This window comes from Dendrobates tinctorius, unplaced genomic scaffold (genome assembly GCF_039654945.1).
Source record: "Dendrobates tinctorius isolate UK_male_01 unplaced genomic scaffold, ASM3965494v1 ptg000046l, whole genome shotgun sequence".
Lineage (NCBI taxonomy): Eukaryota > Metazoa > Chordata > Amphibia > Anura > Dendrobatidae > Dendrobates > Dendrobates tinctorius.
The window spans coordinates 15,634,614-15,648,602 of NW_027361714.1; the positions used below are offsets into that span (position 1 = coordinate 15,634,614).

The 13,989-nt window shown below is 45.9% G+C and overlaps 1 protein-coding gene across 4 annotated transcripts in view; it reads left to right on the forward strand.

The window, feature by feature from the left end:
• Positions 1–13,989, forward strand: part of NHSL1 (NHS like 1) — a 256,566-nt gene that overhangs the window by 120,216 nt on the left and 122,361 nt on the right. The window lies entirely within an intron of this gene.

The window sequence follows — 13,989 nt, forward strand, 5'->3', positions numbered from 1 at the left end:
TACAGTTTTGGGCATCGGTGCTCAGGAAGGATATAATGGAACTAGAGCGGGTACAAAGGAGGGCAACAAAATTAATAAAGGGGATGGGGGAACTACAATACCAAGAGAGATTAGCAAAATAAGGACTATTTAGTCTAGAAAAAAGACGACTGAGGGGCGATCTAATAACCATGTATAAGTATATAAGGGGACAATACAAATATCTCTCCGAGGATCTGTTTATACCAAGGTAGGTGACTGTCACAAGGGGGCATTCTCTGCGTCTGGAGGAGAGAAGGTTTTTCCACCAACATAGAAGAGGATTCTTTACTGTTAGGGCAGTGAGAATCTGGAATTCCCTGCCTGAGGAGGTGGTGATGGCGAACTCAGTTGAAGGGTTCAAGAGAGGCCTGGATGTCTTCCTGGAGCGTAACAATATTGTATCTTACAGTTATTGTTAGGTTCTTTAGAAGGACGTAGATCTGGGCATTTATTCTGACAGAATTTTATAGGCTGAACTGTATGGACTAATGTATTTTTTCGGCCTTACTAACTATGTTACTATGTTACTACTACCGATCTGCAGATACATAACTGCTAGTGATGAGCGAATGTGCTGGGATAAGGTGTTATTGGCACATGCTCGGGTGCTAACCGAGTGATGTCGGAGTGCTCGAAAAATATGTTCAAGTCCCAGCGGCTGCATGTCTGTTCGACAGTCGCAATACATGCATGGATTCCCTAACAAACAGGCAATCCCTGCTCATGTGCAGCTGTCTAACAGCCATGGCTGTTAGACAGCTGCACATGAGCAGGGATTGCCTGTTTGTTAGGGAATCCATGCATGTATTGCGACTAGAAATTCATGGAGCTGCACACTCCGCTCCCGAGTGCCAGCGGCAGTGCCGGGTATTGAGGTGAGAGACTTGCGCGAGTTTCTCGCATTGCACTCGCAAGTGTGACCCCGGCCTTAGTCAGCTCCTATTATTGAATTATCTGCTATGCCCATTTTTTACGTGTGCTTAAAAAGGGTAGTAATTCCATCCTACTTCATCCATTTTCTACAGTGGTCAGTTTTCTTTTTCCTCCTTGCATGTTCACTTTTCTTGCACAGATGTAAAGCGCTGCGGAATATGATAGCGCTATATAAGAAAAGCATAATAAATAAATAATAATTAACCATAATATTAGCCCCGAAGGCTGCCTTGTGTAGAAGCAGTATGGTGGTCCTGGGTGCTATCTGCTGGTTTGTGTAATTATAAGAATAGCATATCTCGGCTCCATAGATGTTTTCTCTGTTCAATGTCATGTTCATTTTACTAGGTAATGGTTTGTGTTCAGACAAATTCATTTATTGACCACAAATATCTGTTCCATTTAATTAATTTATCAACCAGCAGCAAAATAATTAAATAGATGAATAAATAAAAATTAACTTCCACAAATGTATGAGTATTGTGAAAATGAATCCATTTTGAAATCCGGATGGCCGTGCTCTTTACTAGTGATCTGTAGTGACTCAGAACATAGAAAATAAGAAAGAAGAAGCAACTACAAGTCCATACAGTGTGTAGTATGACCAATGCTTGAGGTACTGTTCTGTCCTTTCACTAGCTGTGTTCTTTTTGTCCTTTTATATGGGAATGTACAACTTATTCAGCTATTGCAATAGGTAGCGGGGGACTTCCTTTTTGGCAGTATGTCTGTATGGCCCACGTTTTTGATAAGAGTTTTGCAATGCAACATAATATGTGTGACCTCATTGTGTTGGTATGTGTGTGTCCACAACAGGTCCTTGGGGGTCAAACCTGTTATTTTCTGTTTTTAACTAAGTGGCATTTTGCTTGACTAAAATGGTCCCTGACCTACAGGCACTGCTCTGGTATAAGAGCTGTAGGAAGCAGCGTTCATTTTACTGTCACAGCGAAGCTCCACCTTAAATACCATATTCGGGGGATTGCATTAGGAATAATTCTGTAATATAGTTATTGCATCTTTACAAGCAGGAGCCATCTGCAGAATACAGATTATGAGACATAAGAAATGACAGAAAAAAAATAGTATCATTCTGTGGGGGGGGGGCTTGCAGTCCAATTTTTAAAATATGATGGTCCTTGTTGGTGGATTCTATTTTTAGATAAATGTTAAAACCTTAAGGAGAACCTGTCATCACAATTTAGCATGTTAAAGTAAAGGCATGGCAATAATGGCGCTGTTATATAATTCAATAGATACCTTTAGTGAAGAAATCTGCTGCCTGGTTGTTCTTTAATCTGCATTTGAAGTTTGGGTGTAATCAGCTTTAGGTGCATAGGGGTGGGATTGTGGGCTCTGCCTAGGCCCCTCAGCCTGCCTCTGGTGTCTCTATCTGCATCCTTTTTTAAAGCTCACGCCGACACCGGCCTCGCTGCTGGCATTGTTTGCACAGATTGATCCCCTAACGGTCGGCGGTCTTCAGTAAAATGGTGCTGGGGCTGGCGCATGTGCAGATTCATCTACTGGCGGTCTTGAGTAGAATGGCTCCAATGGCAAATTTAGATCTCAGCTCAGCATATATGTGCAGTGCATATATTATATCAGCAATAGAGTTGGTGCAAATCGATTCCTACGACCTGGTCTAGCCGCCGTGTCGGTAATCTGTGTCCATTGGACAAGGGTCCTTCTAATCACCTCCTACCTGACAGCATCCCCAGCTCCTCTTTTGGTTAGCGGATGCTGGCAGTTAGTAGGTGGTTCACACAGGCTTCCATCCAGCAGTCACAGATCACTGACATGGCTGATGGGCTTGGTCCTGTGAATTGATTCTCACCATCTCTCATCAGTGATCATGAAATATGACCAACCTGGGTAATGTGATTTGTTATAGTTACCCCTGAGCAGTTTTACCAGTTTCCTAAGTGGGGGATCACAATTTATCCAGGCAGATCAACTGGTTACTACGCTTCTACTACAAGTTACTATGTAAGCACACTGATTGCCAGACATAGTGCGTCCAGAGTAAATAAATAGCACACGCTCTTAGTTGCATACACTTTAACCCCACAGCTGATCAAGCTGACTATTTTTACCATTATGGCACTCAAATAATCTCAGATTTACCATCTGCTGAAGGCCAGACTTGTAAAGTAAAGAGGACAGCTCTGGGTACTGTGCACTTAATGGTTTAAGTGTTAAGATTCTCGGAGCTTGTCAAAATGCCTGTGGCTGACACGTGCAAATATTTAGGACGGAAGACATAGGGCCCGATTCATTGCGTTTGCACTTTCTTTTGTCTAGTTTTTAGTGTTTTTCACTTGCACCTTATACTCTCTTTAATTTGTGCCCTTTTTAAAGTCTATTACTTATATTTGCCTGATTTTTTTTAATGTTTGTTATTGTGGGCAGAGTTAGGGTGTGTGCACACGCTGCGGATTCTGCTGAGGATTTTTTCACGCGGATTTTGCAAAATCTGCAGGTAAAGACCTGCGGTTTATCTGCAGATTAGCCTGCGGTTTGCCCCTGCGGTTTGACACCTGGACAATGAAGCAGGTGTAAAACCGCTGCGGATTCCGCAAAAAGAAGTGACATGCTGCGGTTCTGAAACCGCAGCAAATCCGCGCGGAAAAATCTGCAGCATGTGCACTGCAGTTTTTGTTTTCCATAGCATATAAAGGTACTGTACACCGCAGCAAAAACTGCTGCAGATCCACAGGGCCAAAACCGCTGCAGATCCGCAGCAGAATCCGCAGAGTGTGCACACACCCTTAGGGGTTTCCAAATATATTTAGCTGATTCATCTTTAAAAAAGTTGCATAGTTATGTGCAAATGTGCTCCAGTCTCCCCCGGAGGGATTGTGTGTGCAAACAGAATTTCATCCACTCTGAGTGCCACATTTTCTTACATATACATGAAGTTGTCATGAAACCATCTGCCAAAACCGTGTAACAATAGGGGTGTGATCAGACTCTGATCAGAATGTGAGTAGTGTGCTCAGATAAGTAAAAGATTGAGAAAAAAAATTATCTATCGTCTCCATTAGGTCAGTCCGTAGAAATCGGACTGCACTCAGATGTCATCCTAATGCAGATCAATGGTCTCCACTGACTCATTGACTTTTATGGTTGAGTGTGATCCGAATATCGGATGTAGCGATTTTTCCTCGGGTCATCTCGGTCCAAGGAAAAAAATCTGATACGTGCAGAGCCCCACAGACTAACATTGGTTCTGGAGTGATCCAATGTTTTCTCAGATCGCCCTCGGACTGAAAATACACTCATCTGCACCTGCCCTAATGAGCACCAATGTAATAAGTTGATTGACGCTCAGGCCCTTTAAAGGGGTTTTCCATTTTCAGGAAACTTGTGTCCCCAAGTGTAACTTTTTGTTATGGAATAAACTGTCCTTTCATCACCCTCCTGGGGTCCAGCGCTTTGTCTCTGCTGCTCTGCAGTTGATGGGACGAAGCTCAAGCAGGAGCAGAGATTCTGTGCTGGTACTGGGTAGGGTGAGTAAAGGACAGTTTCTCTCTTTTTTCAAACTGTGGCTGGGGGCATAAGTTTCCTGAAAATGGAAAGCCCCTTTAAAACGTTTCCGATTGGGAAAGAGCTCTTATGTAAGCTCGTTTGGCTGATTCAGTCTATACAAAGGGGCTTTAGATGATTTGCTTTTGCCAACATTGATTTTTTCATTCTTGCTTCACTTTACAAAATGCAGATGTTGCACGGCATAGTCATACAATTTCCTTCACCACTGAGATATAAAATGGCTAAGTAATGACTAAGCTTTGTAAGTTGCCTGCTTTGGATGAACGATGCGTGTCTTCCCAATGTATGTAGAATCAGGATGTAATAATACAAATCAAATGTTGAATCTCTTAATGGCACGACTTAAAAAAATAAGAAATCCAGCCTTCAATTTTCCTAAATACATTGTAATTTTGCTAAACATAGCATCTCTGAGGTTTCCAAAACCACTCATGGTGAACCTCGCTGGGCTTTGCCTTGCTGACTTGGATGAATCCGTGTATGTATGTGGCTTTCAGCTGCTGGCAACTGTATAAAGACAAGTTCTGCAAAGACGTTCCACTTCACTCACCTTTAAAAATGGGGATGAATAATGGGCGCTGCATAGTGAAATTCATCAAATTCAGGGTTTGAAAGGAAACTCTTATTCAACTCTTAAAGGAAAAAAATGGAAATGTGAATGGTAAAGAAATGCTGGTGACCTGGACAAGGATTAGGGTGGTGTGGTCAGGGCTGCCAACCGTCCATAAATTCCAGGACAGTCCTAAAAATAGTGCACCTTTTAGTTCTGTCTGTAAAAATACAACAAAGTGTCCATGATATTTTGAAGCTGAGGAAACTTGTACAAACCTGTAAAAGAAGGGGCACAATCAGTGTCAGACTGAAGAACATTGGGCTAACCAGAAGAATTGATTCTGAAGGTCCACCTTTATCCCCAATCAAGAAGAGCCCAATAGCAGCTGCAAGGTTTGCACTATTAACTCTCCTGAAGAAGTCGGGGCCCACCGGAGGATTCTCCAGTTCTCAGGTGGTCCAGTCCAACCCTGGGCACAATGGTAGGGTAAAGTGTGGGCAGCTCATTGGTTAGCGCTGTTGCTTTGCAGTTCGGGTTCAAATCCCACCAAGGACAACATCTGCAAGGAGTTTGTATGTTCTCCCAGTGTTTTTGAGGGTTCCCCTGTGTTCTCCAGTGTCCCTCCCACACTCCAAAGACATACTGATAGGGAAACTAGATTGTGAGGTGAGTAAAATAAAGTCGAGCAGTGTGTTACCTGTTTCAACCTTCTCTCACTTGAAAGAGAAGGGAACACCAATACAATGCTATATACTTTGTCTATGTTATGGTCAGGCATGACATAAAATCCATATCTTGTGGTATCTACAACGCATAGGGGATGCTTATACACATGACACGCAAAGCAGAAGGCCTGGGCCATTTGTTTGCTCTCCTCAGCTTATTTGCAGCATGTGTATTTTAAAAATGATCCGTTCCTAGTCGCTTGTACCTTTCCACTTGACTTCTAGTAATTACAGGGCATTCCCGATGCAAATACTAGGCAGGCTAGACATGTCTGTAAATGATTGCACTAAGGCTAACAGTGCGAGATAGGTGTGTCAGTGTGGAATATGCTGCTGATAACACTTTCTCCATGATTTAGTGTAGGTTACCCAGCGTATCTTGGCATCATACGTAGCACTGCCTGGTGGAGGGGTGCTATGCTGTGCTAGGGTGGGAAGAAGTCCTCCATGTCTATATCTTGCACAATCTATAGTGCTGTGTGGGAGAGACATGGTGGGAAGTCTCCATCCACCTGCTTCTTATCACAATTAGTATTTCCACATTTTTCTCTGAAAAGCTTAAATGTAACATTTTCCGTTAATATTCAGAACAGGAATCCAATAGAGAAACTTACGCCTGCTGTCCCACACAAGGCCGACTGGTAGGGAAAACCCAAATGGCTGCATCCACGACAACTTAAAAACTAAAAGTGAAGCTACCATCAGAAAAGGATCTAAATCGAGAGTTTATATATTACGCTTTTTGTTTTATTAACTTTTTGGCCATGTTATTTTTTCATAGTGTTGCAGTTTTCACACTGGCCAACGGGGATTTTTAGACTCACACAGAGCTTATGGTAGTTTCCTTATCATCAGAGGCAGGATTCTGACAGGTAACCAGAGCCAGTTTTAGACAAAGTGGGGCCCTGAGGAAAAGTTTAAAGTGGGGCCCTAAATTCTCACATATTGCACCATCACACACAAACATATAGGTTGCATTTACATGCGCTGAGTTCCGTTAATTGAGCACAATCAACACTATTGAAGTTGTTCCGACAACTGTTTCCCGGCCTCTTTACATCGGCTGAGGAAGAATAATGGGGACAAATCAGTCACTAATAGATCATTCTGTCCCCATATCATGTTATTGTATGCAGAGCCACAGGGATGTAGGCAAAGGACTTCCTGATTAGGAGCAGAAGCCCGGGCAGCCTGCCCAAGGACAGGTTATATGAGAAGCAGTGGAGCAGACAGTGACTGGCTGTGAAGATAAGTCTGCTAAGGCAGTAAGGGGCCCCAAGTGGAGAGTAGTGCAGTCGGGCACCAGCTCAACAGAAGCATCCCCAGGAATGATTCGGTGCCTAAGATCGGGACGGGAGCAGCTGAGATGGCGTTCCCAACACCTTTCCTAATTGGAACCGGACAAGAGGCTGACAGGGAGCTGGTGACGTGGAAGGCATAGATGGGACACAGACTGTCCAAAGAGACTGCCCGGATGGCAGTGGAAAGGAGGGCACGGACAGAACAGAGTCTGAGTAGAGGTACGGCCGCAAATGCCGGGACGAAAGAGAGAGAGAGTACAGAAAGAATAGAGTCTGCACGGAAGGCAGGGAAAGTACAAGCCTCCTGTACAGAAACGTCCTTGGTAAAAAAAATAAATATCATATAAGATCATAGAGATCCTGGGGGAAGTAGGGTCTGTATGTCCCCACACATGTCGCCACGTGTCCCCATGCATGTCGCCATGATACATGTGGCTTCCTGTAGGTCCCCATGCATGTTGCCACTTTACATGTGACTTCCTGTAGGTCCCCACGCATGTCGCCACGTTACATGTGGCTTCCTGTAGGTCCTCAAGCATGTCGCCACGTTACATGTGGCTTCCTGTAAGTTGCCACGCATGTCGCCACGTTACATGTAGCTTCCTGTATGTCCCCACACATGTCGCCACGTTACATTTAGCTTCCTGTATGTTGCCACGCATGTCGCCACATTACATGTGGCTTTCTGTATGTTGCCACGCATGTCGCCACGTTACATGTGGCTTCCTGTAGGTCCCCACGCATGTCGCCACGTTACATGTGGCTTCCTGTATGTCCCCACGCATGTCACCACGTTACATGTGGCTTCCTGTATGTCCCCACGCATGTCGCTACGTTACATGTGGCTTCCTGTATGTTGCCACGCATGTCACCACGTTACATGTGGCTTCCTGTATGTCCCCACGCATGTCGCTACGTTACATGTGGCTTCCTGTATGTTGCCACGCATGTCACCACGTTACATGTGGCTTCCTGTATGTTGCCACGCATGTCGCCACGTTACATGTGGCTTCCTGTAGGTCCCCACGCATGTCACCACGTTACATGTGGCTTCCTGTATGTTGCCACGCATGTCGCCACGTTACATGTGGCTTCCTGTATGTCCCCACGCATGTCGCCACGTTACATGTGGCTTCCTGTATGTTGCCACGCATGTCACCACGTTACATGTGGCTTCCTGTATGTCCCCACGCATGTCGCTACGTTACATGTGGCTTCCTGTAGGTCCCCACGCATGTTGCCACTTTACATGTGGCTTCCTGTAGGTCCCCACGCATGTCGCCACGTTACATGTGGCTTCCTGTAGGTCCTCAAGCATGTCGCCACGTTACATGTGGCTTCCTGTATGTTGCCACGCATGTCGCCACGTTACATGTAGCTTCCTGTATGTCCCCACACATGTCACCACGTTACATTTAGCTTCCTGTATGTTGCCACGCATGTCGCCACGTTACATGTGGCTTCCTGTATGTTGCCACGCATGTCGCCACGTTACATGTGGCTTCCTGTAGGTCCCCACGCATGTCGCCACGTTACATGTGGCTTCCTGTAGGTCCCCACGCATGTCGCCCCGTTACATGTGGCTTCCTGTATGTCCCCACGCATGTCACCACGTTACATGTGGCTTCCTGTATGTCCCCACGCATGTCGCTACGTTACATGTGGCTTCCTGTATGTTGCCACGCATGTCACCACGTTACATGTGGCTTCCTGTATGTCCCCACGCATGTCGCTATGTTACATGTGGCTTCCTGTATGTTGCCACGCATGTCACCACGTTACATGTGGCTTCCTGTATGTTGCCACGCATGTCGCCACGTTACATGTGGCTTCCTGTAGGTACCCACGCATGTCACCACGTTACATGTGGCTTCCTGTATGTCGCCACGCATGTCGCCACGTTACATGTGGCTTCCTGTATGTCCCCACGCATGTCGCCACGTTACATGTGGCTTCCTGTAGGTCCCCACGCATGTCGCCACGTTACATGTGGCTTCCTGTATGTCCCCACGCATGTCACCACGTTACATGTGGCTTCCTGTATGTCCCCACGCATGTCGCTACGTTACATGTGGCTTCCTGTAGGTCCCCACGCATGTCGCCACTTTACATGTGGCTTCCTGTAGGTCCCCACGCATGTCGCCACGTTACATGTGGCTTCCTGTAGGTCCTCAAGCATGTCGCCACGTTACATGTGGCTTCCTGTATGTTGCCACGCATGTCGCCACGTTACATGTAGCTTCCTGTATGTCCCCACACATGTCGCCACGTTACATTTAGCTTCCTGTATGTTGCCACGCATGTCGCCACGTTACATGTGGCTTCCTGTATGTTGCCACGCATGTCGCCACGTTACATGTGGCTTCCTGTAGGTCCCCACGCATGTCACCACGTTACATGTGGCTTCCTGTAGGTCCCCACGCATGTCGCCACGTTACATGTGGCTTCCTGTATGTCCCCACGCATGTCACCACGTTACATGTGGCTTCCTGTATGTCCCCACGCATGTCGCTACGTTACATGTGGCTTCCTGTATGTTGCCACGCATGTCACCACGTTACATGTGGCTTCCTGTATGTCCCCACGCATGTCGCTACGTTACATGTGGCTTCCTGTATGTTGCCACGCATGTCACCACGTTACATGTGGCTTCCTGTATGTTGCCACGCATGTCGCCACGTTACATGTGGCTTCCTGTAGGTCCCCACGCATGTCACCACGTTACATGTGGCTTCCTGTATGTTGCCACGCATGTCGCCACATTACATGTGGCTTCCTGTATGTCCCCACGCATGTTGCCACGTTACATGTGGCTTCCTGTAGGTCCCCACGCATGTCGCCACGTTACATGTGGCTTCCTGTATGTCCCCACGCATGTCACCACGTTACATGTGGCTTCCTGTATGTCCCCACGCATGTCGCTACGTTACATGTGGCTTCCTGTATGTTGCCACGCATGTCACCACGTTACATGTAGCTTCCTGTATGTCCCCACGCATGTCGCCACGTTACATGTGGCTTCCTGTAGGTCCCCACGTATGTCACCACGTTACATGTGGCTTCCTGTAGGTCCCCACGTATGTCACCATGTTACATGTGGCTTCCTGTATGTTGCCACGCATGTCGCCACGTTACATGTGGCTTCCTGTATGTCCCCACGCATGTCGCCACGTTACATGTGGCTTCCTGTATGTCCCCACGTATGTCACCACGTTACATGTGGCTTCCTGTATGTCCCCACGCATGTCGCCACGTTACATGTGGCTTCCTGTATGTCCCCACGTATGTCACCACGTTACATGTGGCTTCCTGTATGTTGCCACGCATGTCGCCACGTTACATGTGGCTTCCTGTATGTCCCCACGCATGTCGCCACATTACATGTGGCTTCCTGTATGTCCCCACGTATGTCACCACGTTACATGTGGCTTCCTGTATGTCCCCACGCATGTCGCCACGTTACATGTGGCTTCCTGTATGTCCCCACGCATGTCGCCACGTTACATGTGGCTTCCTGTATGTCCCCACGCATGTCACAACGTTACATGTAGCTTCCTGTTTGTCCCTACACATGTCACGTGGCTTTCTCAGGTGGCGCCACATGTGACGTGGAAATACATTATGTGTTGGGACATACAGACCCTACTTTCCCCAGGGTCTGTGTGATTTTATCTGGTGTTTATTTTTTGCATTATTACACTTTATTGTTTGATACAAGATTTTGTATTAATCCTATTTTTTTGCGAGTGAATCATTTGTTTCTATTTACATGCAGCTATTAGAGCCAGTATGTGCTGACAAAAGTTCGTCTCCATACATCTCCATACAGTTTCATCATCGTGAGGAGCACATACCCTATTTTCATTAGGGCATGTGCAGCAACAGCAATATTTATGTCCGCATGAAAAATCAAATGACAAATTAGTGTTTTTTTGTTTGTCACTTGATTGACTGATGTGCTTTTACCAGGAGTGATTGGGAACGATCATTCGTGCACTCATCAGTCTGAAAAAATGTGCCTAAGGCCTCTTTCACACATCAGTTTTTTGCCATCAGTTACAATCCGTCATTTTGTGAAAAAAACAGATCCAGCAAATGATTGTGCTGGATCTGTTTTTGTTTTTTTCTCATAGACTTGTATTAACGACGGATTGTGACGGATGGCAAAAAACTGATGTGTAAAAGAGGCCTTAAAGGGAATATGTCACCAGATTATTACTACCCCATCTGAGAGCAGCATAATGTAGGTGCAGAGACCCTGATTCCAGCAATGTGCCACTTACTGGGCTGTTAGCTGTCAGTTTGATAAAATCATTGTTTTATCTGCTGATGCAGGTCTAGCAGTTCTATGAACATTGGACTGTGTATAACCCCACCAACATCACTGATTGACAGCTTTCTGCCCATGCACAGTGTACATAGAAAGCCACCAATCAGTGATGGGGGCGGGGTTATACAGAGCTCATGAATATGCTTGACTACTTGGCAGCAGCTTTACTAGTCCTCTAGTGATAATCTCCTGCTGATAAAGCTGTGATTTTATGAAAACTACTCTAAGCAGCCCAGTAAGTGATACATCGCTGGAATCAGGGTCACTATCTCTACTTTATGTTTCTCTCAGATTAGATGGCAATAATCTGGTGACAGATTTCAATTGAGGTCCAAGATATTGACAATGTCCTGAAACATCATAAAGTCTGTCATTTATAGTGAAATGCCAGACATCAGTTTTAATACTGACACTTTGACGAGCGAGCCAGTGTTTCCTGACTAGACCACACACCTGTACATGCGTTTCTTCCATGACTGTCCTTTGTCCTGCTTGTTTTTATTTAATATTGATCTTGATTGTTTGCCGCTCTTTGAAGAGGTCTGCTTGCACCGGGCACAGCTCCAGTTCATAAAAATAACTTCATCTGCTTAACAACACCTTTTATCTAGAACAATGACTGAAGCTTATGCCAAAACTCAGCTCTACTTCACTTTCATGTTCTTGTGCTTTCAACTGTATCACTAGAGCAACATGTGTCTTACTTACAAATGTGATTGAAGGAGATACATATATTTATTTCTATTTTTTGAGGTTTTTTTTATTTGAGATGTATTTACTTTTTCTAGATGATTTTGGTGCTTACATACATTGCATTACATAAGCCACATGGACATAGGAGCCGGCAGTCTAGAGAACACGCACTAACTTCTATCAAAGAGTGTTCTCAGCATGCTCTGTGTCCTGTGAAGTGAGGAGGAGGAGGTGAGCTGTATCCGTTACATATTATCAATGGTGAATCCTGTGTTAGGGTGTAATCAAACACAAACAAATCTTACTCCAAGATGTGATAAATGATCGTTTGGTGAAGTCTCCTGCCACTGAGACCCTTACTGATCATCAGAAAAGAGCCTACCATTCCTTGTGAATTAAATCATAGTGTGTATTCTTGATACTTTTCACTTCTATGTGACGTAAGGCTCTTTTACATGTCAGTCTCACAGATCTGAATGAAGTGGCAGTGGAAATGAGCAGAATGCTTCATGCAACATATGGGCCAGGTTAGTGCTCTCTGGCCTTGTGAGAACTTACAGGTTCCCCAGTGTGGCATTTGACATTGCTTTGCGGAATGTGGCGCTCAGGTGACGTCTCGATAGCCTGGTTCCATATTGAGATGGGTGTCTCAATATGGAAACTGCTGGTGGTATCAGCCTCTTGCGCGGTACCACCAGCGGAACACCGTCGCTCCACACACACACACACACTGTATACAGTGTACACACCACACACACACACACTGTATACGCCGTACGCACCACACACACTCTGTATGTGCCGTACGCACCACACACACACACTGTATACGCTGTACGCAGCCTCTTGTGCGGTACCACCAGCGGAACACCATCACGAACACGCCGTCACTGGGATCAGCCGAATGACTCACTGACCGCCGCCATCTTTGAACAGGAGGAGCGCATGCGTAGTTTTAATGTGACCGCCGCTATCTGTCTGCACAAAGATGGTGGTGGTCTGATTTACTGCGCCTGTGCGAATTCCGCACAGGCATAGTGAATCGGATGTCCGACATGTCTACAGGCAGAGGAAGCCGTTCACATTAAAGGGGTTTTCCCACGAACGAAAGTTCATTTTAAAAATGGCCTGTGTCTGACTGTGTACGAAGCATACCACATCTCCTCGGCAGGGGAGGAAACAAAAGACAATACTGACATTACAGCAGGGGATCACAGAGGATTATTTCACTGACTGTTTTTAAACAATATTTTACCTCACAAAATGTATCCTCTGCGATCTCCTGCTGTAATATCAGTATTGTCTTTTGCTTCCTCACCAACGAGAGAACACATGAGGGAAGAAGACAGCACAGTGGTGGAGAGAAAGAGAGCAGACAACGGGGAGAGCACATGGGGTACACAGATCAAAGAAGAGATGACATGCAGATGAGGGAGAGAGAAAGCGCACAGGGGTGAGAGAGACATAGCACAGGGAGAGACAGCTCAAATGGGACAGCACATGAGGGGAGAACACATGGAGTAGACAGGTCAAAGAGGAGATGACATGAGAGGAGAAGACAGCAGATGGGGGAGAGAGAAAGCGCACAGGGGTGAGAGAGACAGCAGACAAGGGGGATAGCACATGGGGTAGACAGGTCAAAGAAGAGAGCACAGACGGGAGAAGTCAGCACATGGGGAAAGAGAGAGTGGGATAGGCGGTTGAACACATGGGGGAAGAGATTCTCAATGCTGCAAAGCCTGCCGCCATCGTGACATTACTGCCCTCCCGATGCGATAGCATCAGACCTCCATCTAATATATATACAGTATATTTGAACAATTGAATGTTGGAGGGGATTCTTGATTGCTGTCCTTCCTCTGTCTTACACACTCACTCCGCTGG